We start from the raw sequence: 12128 nt of genomic DNA on the forward strand, positions 1-12128 counted from the left end.
TGTTCATATTGTTTTATTATTGTTGTTAGCCGCCCCGAGTCTACGGAGAGGGGCGGCATACAAATAAATTCTAAAACAAAACATCTTGCGAATTCAGTCAAACTTCTCAAACTCATGAGACATTTTCTTTTAGAATGGGCTGCCCTGCACAGAACGCCGAGGACCACAACGGAGGTCAGGTAGGATTCGCATCTCACAGTGAGGTTCAATGTGGGAGTGGCAGATCAGGCAGACCAGGCCGCTATAGTATTTACAGTCACAGCAGAGAGTGGGCGGGGGCACAAAATGTTTACTTCTTCCTGGATGGGGCATAATAGAAAATAATTGAGAGGCACTGGCTTAAACCAATGAATTCAATTAAACTTTCTTGTAGGAAAAGTTGTTTAAGACTCTAGCCATGACATTGCTGAGGCACAACAACATAACTGTAATAACACAACTTCAGTATGTGGTTTTTTTGTTTTTTTATTTTAGTCAAAAGCAAAGTAAACAAGCCTTATATTTACAACATAGCTACAACAAAGAAAGAAAGAGAAGAAAGAAAAAGAAAAGAAAAGAAAAAGTACAAAAACATACAAAAATTCACTTGGTTAAAAATGGCTATCAAGTTCTTATTTATTTATATCTTTTTTCCTCTTTTCAAAGAATATTTCATGCAGTTATTCGTATCGTTTAGCATTGTTACATTCTCATCTTTGTGTATTATAGATCTATCTCTTTAATAATACATTATTGCTATTCAGGAAAATATACTATAATTAATTAACACATTTACTATAATTAATTAACACATTCACTATCTTTCACCTTTGTCAGTATGTGATTTTTACACACTGAACTGGTGTATTGGATTGAATTGAAATCATTTCTTTGAGTAGTGTTTTTCTCTGATTTTAGATATGGAATGTTTCTTTTTTGAAAATTCAGTGCCTATATATATATACAGTGATCCCTCTATTATCGCGAGGGTTCCGTTCCAAGACCACTTGCGATAATCGATTTTTCGTGATGTAGGGTTGCGGAAGTAAAAACACCATCTGCGAATGCGCGCCCTTTTTTCTATGGCCGTGCATGCGTAGATGGTGGAGTTTGCGTTCCCCGCCGCCCACGCAAAGGGGAAACCCTGATTCGGCTCCTCGCTGCTGCTGCGCTACCGAGCAGATCAGCTGCTGGGCGGCTGAAGGAACCTTCCCTGGGTCTTCCCCCTCTTGCTGGCGGGCAGGCGAGCGGCGGGCATCAGCGAGGAGCCGGGGTTTCCCCTTTGCGTGGGCGGCCGGGAAGACCCAGGTTGGGGGTTCGAGGGGGTGCTGGGAAGCCCCCCAGGCCGGCTGCGACCTTTTAAAACAGCCGCGCCGCTTCCCAGCTGACTCCCGAAGCCAAACCCGGAAGTGGTTTTTTTTTTAATTAATATTTTTTTTAAAATCGCGATATAGCATTTCGCGAAGATCGAGATCGCGAAACTCGAGGGATCACTGTATATATATACACACACACTCATATTTATTATTTACTGGACCACGAAAATGACTGGGTTCTTTTTTTGTTTTATTGCCTAATAAAGAAGGCAGCTAATCATGAAATGTCAAGGAAAAGGTAAAGCTTGCTTTGTTGATTTTAAAAATAAGCTTCTCTCTCTTTGTCTCCTATAAATCCATTCCTATCCGACATGTTTTCGCTTTCACAATCAATTCTGTGGAAAATAAAATCTTTGATTTCTTCCTCACTGTCCTAAAATATAAAGTCCATTTGTTGTTTCTAGAAGAACCAGCACATTCAGGATGGCACATTCTGTTGTGATACATACTGTATAAAATAATCATCAATAATCTGAGAGCTTTTAAATAATTCTCTCTTTTCCTCGTATGGCATTTCCAGATGACTTCTGCTTTCAAGTCTATACAAAGCCTTTATAGAAGAAGATTTTTTTCTCCTCCCCCCCCCCCCCGGCTAATGACTATTTATATTTTCTATACTTAACCTGAATAACATAGTTAGGCTTGAAAGTTGCATTTGATCTTCAATACTACTGCAAAAAAAAAAAAAAAAAACCTGCAAAAACCTGCAAATATTCACTTGGAGTCTAGTTTTATTATTTTTAAATTTAAATTTATCTCCCCACCCCACCCAAAAATAAACCCCAGAATGCTATTCTTTTCCAGATCCATCGACTAAGCAATGCAGGTCGGCGGGACCATGGGGGAGGGCCTTTTCTGTGGCTGCCCCGGCTCTATGGAACCAACCCCTCCTCGTACTGCTCCCTCCCTACTGGCCTTCCAAAAGACTGTGAAGACCTGGCTTTATCAGCAGGCCTGGGGGCCATGAATACTACCATCTGTCATGGTCGAATTGTGTTGATTGGATAGGTATGTATGTTTTGATTGATTGGATTGTTGTGGGTTTATAAAGGGATTTTATTGTTTTTATTATTTTAATGTGTTTAGTATTAAATATTGACTTCTTCTACTTTTGAATTATATTGTGTTTTTACATAGTTGTAAGCCGCCCTGAGTTCAAAGGGATTGGGCAGTATAGAAGTCTGATAGATAGATAGATAGATAGATAGATAGATAGATAGATAGATAGATAGATAGATAGATAGATAGATAGATAGATAGATAGATAGATGATGGATGGATGATAAATTCTTCCCCGAGATCTTTTCTGTTTGATGACAATGAAACAGATCCTTGAAAGGTAAGTCTTGATTAGATCTGTGGCTTCTAGCAGGTTAACCAAAAATCCTATGGCTGCTTTAATTAAAATAATAATAATCACCATTAGACTATGGAATTAATATCTATAGCAAAGGAGGAAGGCAACCAATTTAGGAGATTTTAAAAATCAGATTCGTGGTTTTTAAGGGTCTCTATGTTTATCATATATCTTCCAGGCACAAATAGAAGGAGATTATGAGTTCAAGTTCTGCTTTAACCATGAAACCAGGATACTGCTTATAAGCCTGATGCTTAGAACTCAAAGCATTATTCGAGAACCCACATGCCCACTTCACAGTCTGTTTCTGTTGCTTCCCTCTGGGAGGAGGTTTCTTAGTATTTCTAGCAAGACTACCAGATTCTGTAACAGCTTTCCCTATGCCATCCACCTGGTAAACTTGCAAGATTCGTTTTTCTCGCCATCTACATGTATGCATCCGAAATAGACTGTGTTGTTTCTCTGTGTTATATAATATATGTGGGTTGTCGTGGAAAGGACTCATATAGGATCAGCCCGTGTGAGCTGAAATGAGACTAACCACAGAGTCGATGGAAATGAGCTGCGAGGAGATCTTCTGAACGAAGTTATTTTTATTAGAAAAGTAAAAATGATTATAATGCCTGGAGCAGGCAAAAGCATGTCTTCACATTTTAAAGACTAGAAAGGAAGATGGATGCTTGCCTTCTCTTCCTGTACAGAAAAGGAAGTGAGGAAAGCAGGGATACATCATAGAAAAGGAGGAGCTACAATAACAAACAAGAGTTAACTATTTAACTACTGGATGTTTCTAGATGTCTTTGGAGGCTGTCAATCCACAGCGTGACATGGGTATGTGTGTATATGTGTTTGTTTGTTTGTTTGTTTGTTGCTTCTTTGTCATGTTTATGTAGTGTTTATTGGAGCTGGTGACTCTTTGAGAGTTGTATGCAACAACATTTCATTTTGATATATGCGGATTAGTGTAGATTTAAAGTGACAATAAAGTTATTCTAAATCTAAGTCTAAGGTGATCAGTACTTTTTAATGCATAACTATAAAGACAGCAGTACAGCTAGATTTCTCCTTGTATGAGCAGGGACCCTACTTTTGCAATATATTCCATATATCTTTAGAGTTGCATACTGAAATCCTTACATGCACATTATTAATAGTACATAATCCCCCTCTCACTATTACAACTGTAAGATTTATGAAATCTCTGCATATGAGTTGTACCCCTTAAGGATGTCCCCATAGGGATAAGAGTTTTCATCTGTGATGTTTCTCAATATCAATGATTTGTTAATTCTGGATATTACAAACCATTATTTTCCAAACTATAAATATGTGTAAACAAGGAAGGTAGGAAAGGAGAAGTAATCCTTTAGCTTCCTGTCTTTTTCATCACTAGTTCACAAGGTTTATCTCTATGGATAAGTACTGAAAGTAAAAACAGGATCTGGCCCCTTGGCTCTAAGACCTAGGCTCAATAGCATTATGTAAATGCACTGCAAACCATATTTTGCTTTTATTATTTGCTCATCCTAATGTTTAAGACAATAATTGCTAAATTGTACAAAACATTCAATTTTGCCAGTCCTTTCATATAAATGTAGCCTCCTTAATAGTCTCTCTCCATTCCACTTCCTTTGCTGGTATCAGAAGTGAATGGTAACAAAACAAAACAAAAGGTGTTTTTTTTTTTTTAAAAAAAATTATATTGCTAAATATATATCTAGACTAGGCAAAGAGAATTATTTTCAATGTTTGAGGACTTAATCCCAGCTTTTTTTGTCAGATAGATTATTAATGGGCTAGACCACTGATATGTTGGTTTCCCCCCCCCAATTAATTGGTAAAAAAAGGAAAGTTTAGAAGCTGCCAGGACTATCAATATCTAGGCTACAATGTGCTTGAAATATTCATCCAGGGCATGCTTTAATACTTATTCCCTATTTCTCTGTGAAGTTTTACATGGCCTGTTGTGGGCTGTAATGTGAGCTGGAAGAATATATTTTCACTTGCAGGTTGTAATACAATTTGTAACACATTAAAGCAATGATCCTTCAATGTGCTGCCTCTGATAGTGGTTCCAATATAATAGCACAGCATGGCATTGAGGGAAGCGTTGGCAGTACGTTCCATTGGTATTAAATTAACCATGAATAGTCAAGGCTATTTGGTTCAGTCCTATTATTCATGCATATTTTTTGCTGTATTGTCTTTTTATCTCTTTGAAGTTATACATATCGGTATTAATTTAATAAGCCTGACAAAAATCCTACAGTGCTACAAAGAAGGAATTACTGAGGGGTTTTTTTTTTTTACTTCTCCTCCCTGCTGAAGAAGCATTCTTGTCCATTCATATATTTGATGCTTTGTGAGCCTTAACAACAAAGCAACAGCTTTTTGCTTTCTGGATTTTGTGCTACTTTGTTTGTCGGTAGATATGAATAATATTAATATTAATAACAAAAGAAGATGGGATTGTATTATATGTAAAGAAATTTTTGATACCAAAGTTGAACATCCTGATGAAAGCATTTGGATGAATATTAAACTCGACAGTAGTACTTGTGCCTAGATCACAAGTTAAGTATCAAACAGCAGGTCTTTTGGGAAATTTTGCAAACATGTGATCAAGAAAGATCTCAGCATCCCTTCCGAATTCAGAAGGGGATTAAAAGAGCTGAACTGGAAGGATCACATTATGTTACAAGGTTATAAAAGCCACTGCTTCCAGAAGGGTAGTGTTCTTACTATCATTCCTCAATTGCTGCTCTTTACTTGGCTCTCTCCATTAAAGTACTTATACAACTTTCAGCCCAAGTGCTATGCCTGGACTTGTGCTTCGAAAGATCCCGTGAAACCTTGTTTTATTATTTCAGATAATGAAATAATTCTACTCTCCGCACTTCCCTTAAAGTAGGCATTTCGTACAGCATTCCATATCACTTTCTAACATTAGTACAGTGATACCTCGTCTTATGGACTTAATTTGTTCCGTGACCAGGTTCGTAAGATGAAAAGTTCGGAAGATGAAGCAATTTTCCCCATAGGAATCAATGTAAAAACAAATAATGCATGCAATCCCATCCCAAAAGTCACCCCTTTTTCCTTGCGCCGCAGGGAATTCCTACCTCTGGACTTCCATTGCCAGCCAAACCTCACATCCGGACTTTTGTTGCCAGTCAAAGCACTGGGATTCCCCTGAGGCTCCCCTCACTGGGATTCAAAGCAGCGGCGGCAAAAATGAAGGGACTCATAAGCATAGTTCCCTCTAAGCTGAGCAGTGAACAATCGCTCACTTAAAAATCATCATCAACTCAGAGTTTTCCAAAACTGCCCAGAAGCCAAGAGGGAAAGAGTGAGAGGGAAGGAGAGAGAGAGGAAGACAGGAAGAGAGAGAAACAGATAGAAAAAATAGAGGAAGGAAAAGAGAAAGAAAAAGAATGGGAGTAAGGAAGAGTGAAAGAAAATCAAAATCTAGTGTGAAGCTAGCTCAACTATTTAAGTGGCATTTTGATATTGATAGAGTTGCCCTATTATGAGCTCACTGTTATAGACACACAGTATTTATTTATTCATTCATTCATTCATTTATTTATTATTTCTGTGGCGCCCAGTCCCGAAGGGACTGCCGCTCAGACACTATACTTTTCCGCCCATCCCAAAAAAAAATTAGAGGGAACACTGCTCATAAGGTGAAAATGGTTTGGAAGAAGAGGCAAAAGAACTTAAGCATCGGGTTCGTATCATGGAAAGTTCATTTGAAGAGGGGTTTGTAAGATGAGGTATCACTGTACTATATTCCATATCAAACACTCTAAGATTAAGAAGAAACTTCGCTCACAATATGGAAGCTACAACTGAAAAACGCTACCAGAGACCCTTCATCAATTGACATCTTTAACTTGGATCCATCAGAAGATGTCCACAGTATGTACAGTACATCTTGGGCAAGTGAGGCATTTCTACATGGAGAAGGCAGTCCTATACATAGTTAGGAGTGAAACCCTAAACAGTTTTATGTCAGGCCGAAGCCAGAATGCTTGGGGTTTTTGGCCTGCCACGTCATGCTATGTTCTTTTGGAATGTTTCTTGCTGTGGGAACACTTGGGGGAGGGGGCTGCATGCCATGACACATTCCTTTTAAGTTCTCAAGGTCAGCTTTTGTTCAGCAGCTGGCTGGAAGTTGCAGGATATGGTGGCAGAAGATGCATGGTTCATGTGATGGGCTTGTGGCACGGAAATTAAATCTAACCCAGGTGGAGATACCCCCTGACTTTAGATTTGGGGTTCTCCAGTTATGCTAGCATGGCCCTGATAATAAATTGGAGCTTTTAAGAAGGTGAAGTCTTGGAATCTGATTTATTTCTCGGCTGCTATTTGGAACGCTGACACTTCATGCATTAAAATCCACATTTCAAATTGCACCAGGAAACATTCTGGTGTCCAATGGAGTGGTCACAAACATTAGTAATGTGATTAGGGTCTCCTGAAAGCACTGCTTGACTATGTAATTATCAACTGAATGCCAGTGGAATAATGTTATTTCTCTTTCCTGAATCCATTACAAATCCTAGCATCTTTCGGGCCTTTTTCTCTTCACTTGCATTTATCCAGCCTATGTCACAAATAATTATATATTCCTTTTGTTTTCCTGATGATCATTACAATATCCTTTTTTTAATCGTGGAATTTGAAAGCTGGGTTGATATTCTGCCTCAGAGTGGGAGGTGTCTTCCCCAAAATCTATTTTCTTTCAGCTAACAAGCAAACTTGTGTTAAGTATCAATAACTTTTATTTTTGTATGAAAAACAGACCGTATATATTATGTATGTAAGAAAACATATGTATGGTTCAGTCAAGATCTACGGGAACAGTTCCACATGCAAAACCATACATATGTATTCTTACATACATAATATATACGGTCTGTTTTTCATACAAAAATAAAAGTTATTGATACTTAACACAAGTTTGCTTGTTGGCCACAACTTTTCCTGACCTCTATGGGTGTTTTGGAAAAAAAACCCTTTATCCATGGCTCTTTGCCAATGACCTTTGTTCTTGTGATGGCTGCTGAGAGGGAGAGAGGAACAAGAAGCAGCAGTTGTTCTTTTTCTCTTCACATCTTCTGGTGAGCTTTTTGGCTGATGTTCCAGAACATGCAGTGAAAGAGGATTAAGGCCCATAATAGTGAATGGAACTGAATCACACTTTTATGATTTCCTCTTTCTTCACTGTGTTTCATACTGAGCTTTATTCCACTCTAGTAACTGTTGGCAATGAGCTGGAGAATGTGACCACTGAGGCTTCTCTGAGGAAAGCGGATGTGTAAAAAAAATTGTGGTGGCAAATATATGCCAAATTAATATGACTTCTTGAACAGAATGCTAATGAAGTGCCAGGATGCAATGGAGTAAATACAATCTTTATAGGCACACTAAGCATTCTATGCAGAAAGGGAGATTTCTTACAAATAGGGCTTTTAAGCACATATCATCCTGAAAACCAATGAGAGGAAAAAAGCCTGTATCTTTTTTTTTGTCTGACACTGTACCCCAGTTTAGTCACCTATGCTGAACAAAGGCAGAGAAAATAGGAAAAGAGAGATGGGGGGAAGATTGAGAGCAGTTATTACCAGCTGTTTTGGTTTACCCAGAATATTTGCCATATTGCACTGTTAAAATACTGAAGTAGGATTCCTATTTCTATATGCATTTACATTTAATGAAATATGTGAGTACAACAAATACGTTGACAAACAGATTATTTACATAGGTATGCTCATCAGGAATATGTGATTAGTGGCATCATTGTTCATATTTTCTCCTTCTGATCCCTTCCAAATATAATAATAATAATAATAATAATAATAATAATAATAATAATAATAATAATAATTTATTAGATTTGTATGCCGCCCCTCTCCGAAGACTCGGGGTGTCTCCAGAATAATACCTCCAGAATAATACCTCCAGAACCTCCTTCCACCGCACAAATCCCAGCAGCTGATAAGGTCCCACAGAGTTGGCCTTCTCCGGGTAACTTGTAAAAGACAAGGAGGGTGGGGGCCATTCTAATCTCCGGGGGGAGTTGATTCCAGAGGACCAGGGCCGCCACAGAGAAGGCTCTTAATAATTAATAATAATAATAATAATAATTTATTGGATTTGTATGCCGCCCCTCTCTTCCCCTGGGGCCCGCCAAACGACATTGTTTGGTCGATGGGACCCGGAGAAGGCCAACTCTGTGGGACCTTATCGGCCGCTGGGATTCGTGCGGTAGAAGGCAGTTCCGGAGGTATTGTGGTTCAATGCCATGAAGGACTTTAAAGGTCATTACCAACACTTTGAATTGTGACCGGAAACCGATTGGCAGCCGGCAGCATAAACAATTCAAAGTAATGAACATACATAATATGTTAAGAGCCACGGTGGTGCAGTGGTTAGAATGCAGTACTGCAGGCTACTTCAGTTGACTGCTGGCTACCAGCATTTCAATTATCACCAGTTCCAGGTTCACTCAGCCTTCTCTCATTCCAAGGTTGGTAAAATAAAGACCAAGATTTTGGGGTGGAGGTGGGGAGAGGCAATATGCTGATGCTTAGAGAGGGCTGTAAAGTACTGTGAAGCAATATATAAGTCTAACTGCTATTGCTAGACTGTAATAGTCCTTCCTCCTTCTATTTTCCTCAGAAAAATAAAGCCATTAGTTGCATTGCGCTGAAACAGAGTGGGTGATTAAGTCATCTAGCTGGTTTTATTTGCTCCATTGATTTCAATTCCTTAACTAACACAGGTTCAACAAGGCCAAGAACATTACTTTTACCTAGGTATTTCACATGGTCTGCATCCTTACAGGGCTTCATCCTGTTTCTAACACATGCACGCACACACACAATTCACACACCATATAATCGAGGGGGATAGTTAGGTTTGTATTAAGAAAAGGAACCATATAGTGCATTTTATAGAGAGCAGATAATGTTGGGGACATGAATTAGTAGCCTGGCCCTGCTCCTTGAAGAAGGATTCAGAAAGACGTGTGACAAAATAATGCTGACTGTTTGCTACTATAATTGAAACTCTACAGCAATTATCTGAAAGATTGCTTATTTCATTGCTTAGTATGTTCAAGCAGAGTAGGGATGGTCCAGGTCCCATCTGATAAATGTTGTCATCTTATGGGACTGAGGAAGTTTGTCTCCTTTGTCATTGCCTCTGCCTTCAGAGATATGAATGACATTCACTCTTCTGGGGTTCTATAAATCCCTTAAAACCAGACTCTGTTTCCAGGCTTGGGCTTAATATTTTGGGGGTTGTCATTATTGTTTTTATTGAAGAGTCTGTTTCAACTCTAGGTTGTATTGTTCTTTTGTTTATGTTTTTAACAGTTTTAATCATGTCCTAGATTATAAAAGCCACCCATGATCTGTTTTGAGTGGTGCTATAATACAGTAAAACAAATAGATGAATGGATGAATGAATGGATGAAAAATAAAGAAAGAAAAAGAAGAACTGATTGGATTATGTTAGCTATATATCATCACAAACGATACTAGACTCAACAGCTGCCTAGACCTCATATTCTGCAACAGCAAAATCACAATTTATGGACTACAAATAAAAGAATCATTTTCCAACAGCAACCACAGCATGATTAACTTCAGCCTCAACCTCTGCCACTCCAAGAATCATCCTAATAATGCGACACCCAAGTACAACTTCAGAAAAGCCAACTATGAACTCATAGACACTGTTCTCTCAACTCTTGACTTTCAAACTCTATTATATCACTGTAATACTGCCGATGACCTCTACAAAATATTCTTGCTTGACATCAAAACTATCACACTTTACATCATTGGCGAAGAGAATGCAGTTGCTGCAATGTAATTGCAAAGGTCATTTATATAGAGTATAAAGAGTGTTGAGTGTTCATGATGTCAGTAGGTGGTCTAATAGGGAGTTATTTAAGAGGGATGGTTTGCATAACAAAAAGTACCAAAACCTGACCACATTGCTGCTGGTGGTACAATAGGATTTTTTATGTTTTGGATAAACATTGGTGAAACCACTGTTGTCCTAGGGATGCCCAATTTAGGGCTCCTTTCATGTCCCTTGCAGAAGTTGGAATGAAGGATGAAAGCTCAATCCCACCCCATGATAGCTCTTGGGACTCAAATGTTGGGTTGCTACCTTCATGTCCAATGTCCCAACCAGTCGAGCCACTGTGTTTCAATATGCCATGGGTGGCTTCATGTTTTTAATCTTTGTGCATGCGCATCCATGCAAATGATATAAACCAATAAGCAAACATTCAGGGGAAATATTGATGCTAACATTTTTGTCTATGAATATTATAAAGAGTCAGTTATACTTAGTTGGCACAAATTAAGATGGGATTTTCTTTGTTTTAAAAAAGGTCTCTACTAAATCAAACAGATACTTTATTTTTCTTGCCTTTGCCAACCAACTGGATTCCACTTTAATTGCTTCATTAAAGTATTTCAAAGTCCATCTGAAAACCTCATTTGTTCCTCCTTAACTTCATTTCCCTTCTGATGCCCTGCTCTGAGAATGAATTATGGAAATTGGAGAAAAAATAATTGGTTGCCAGATGAAAAACTGGTGGGAATATGTAGGGAATGCTGTATATGAATAATAACTCAGAGGCATTAAATAATAGCAAAAGAGAGAAAAGTATAGGTCATAGAAGAGATGAATCTTGTTAATACTTCTTCAGTGTTAAAGAAAAGAATATTAGGGCTTTTCAATTAAGTGTTTATAGACAGATCATTTTGGGTTTAATTAAAAGACTAAATATATTATGTAATAACTTTAATTGATTTTTTGCACTAAGAAAAATTTAAAGTAATCAATGAAAGCAAATGCTTAATTTAAATTGGTTTTATGAAAATGTTAATCATTTGACTGAGTTGATCACAAATGAATGCATAAAAATATATGGTACTCAAAGGATGTTCATAATCTTCCCAAGAGTTGTTTAATATTAAAATACTTATAGCATTTAGATTAAGTTATGGTTAGATCAGAAAGTTTTGATTTAATTTCTGACAATTACTGTTAGCTTGCATTAAAAGGAAACCTGGAAATTCTAAGGCATCAGCTAAAATTTCATTTGGATGGAAAAATCAATTTACACAATGAAACTCTGAGACTTTAACAATGTTATCAAAATGTTATTATTTTAAAATAGAGCATTTTTTTTTTGCTGTGGCTGCAAAGCGTAACTCTGCTATATAAATATGACCTCCATCTCTGCGGTTTTGTTGGGCAGCCATTGCTTCAAAAATATTTGTTTGGAAGCCATCCAAAGTCAAGTTAAATTCTTGATTCTTCAAGAATGCACTTTTTAAAATATATCCAGATGCTACTCAGGTATACAGTGAAATGCAACTGCT

Source organism: Erythrolamprus reginae, chromosome 2, assembly GCF_031021105.1.
Source record: "Erythrolamprus reginae isolate rEryReg1 chromosome 2, rEryReg1.hap1, whole genome shotgun sequence".
Lineage (NCBI taxonomy): Eukaryota > Metazoa > Chordata > Lepidosauria > Squamata > Dipsadidae > Erythrolamprus > Erythrolamprus reginae.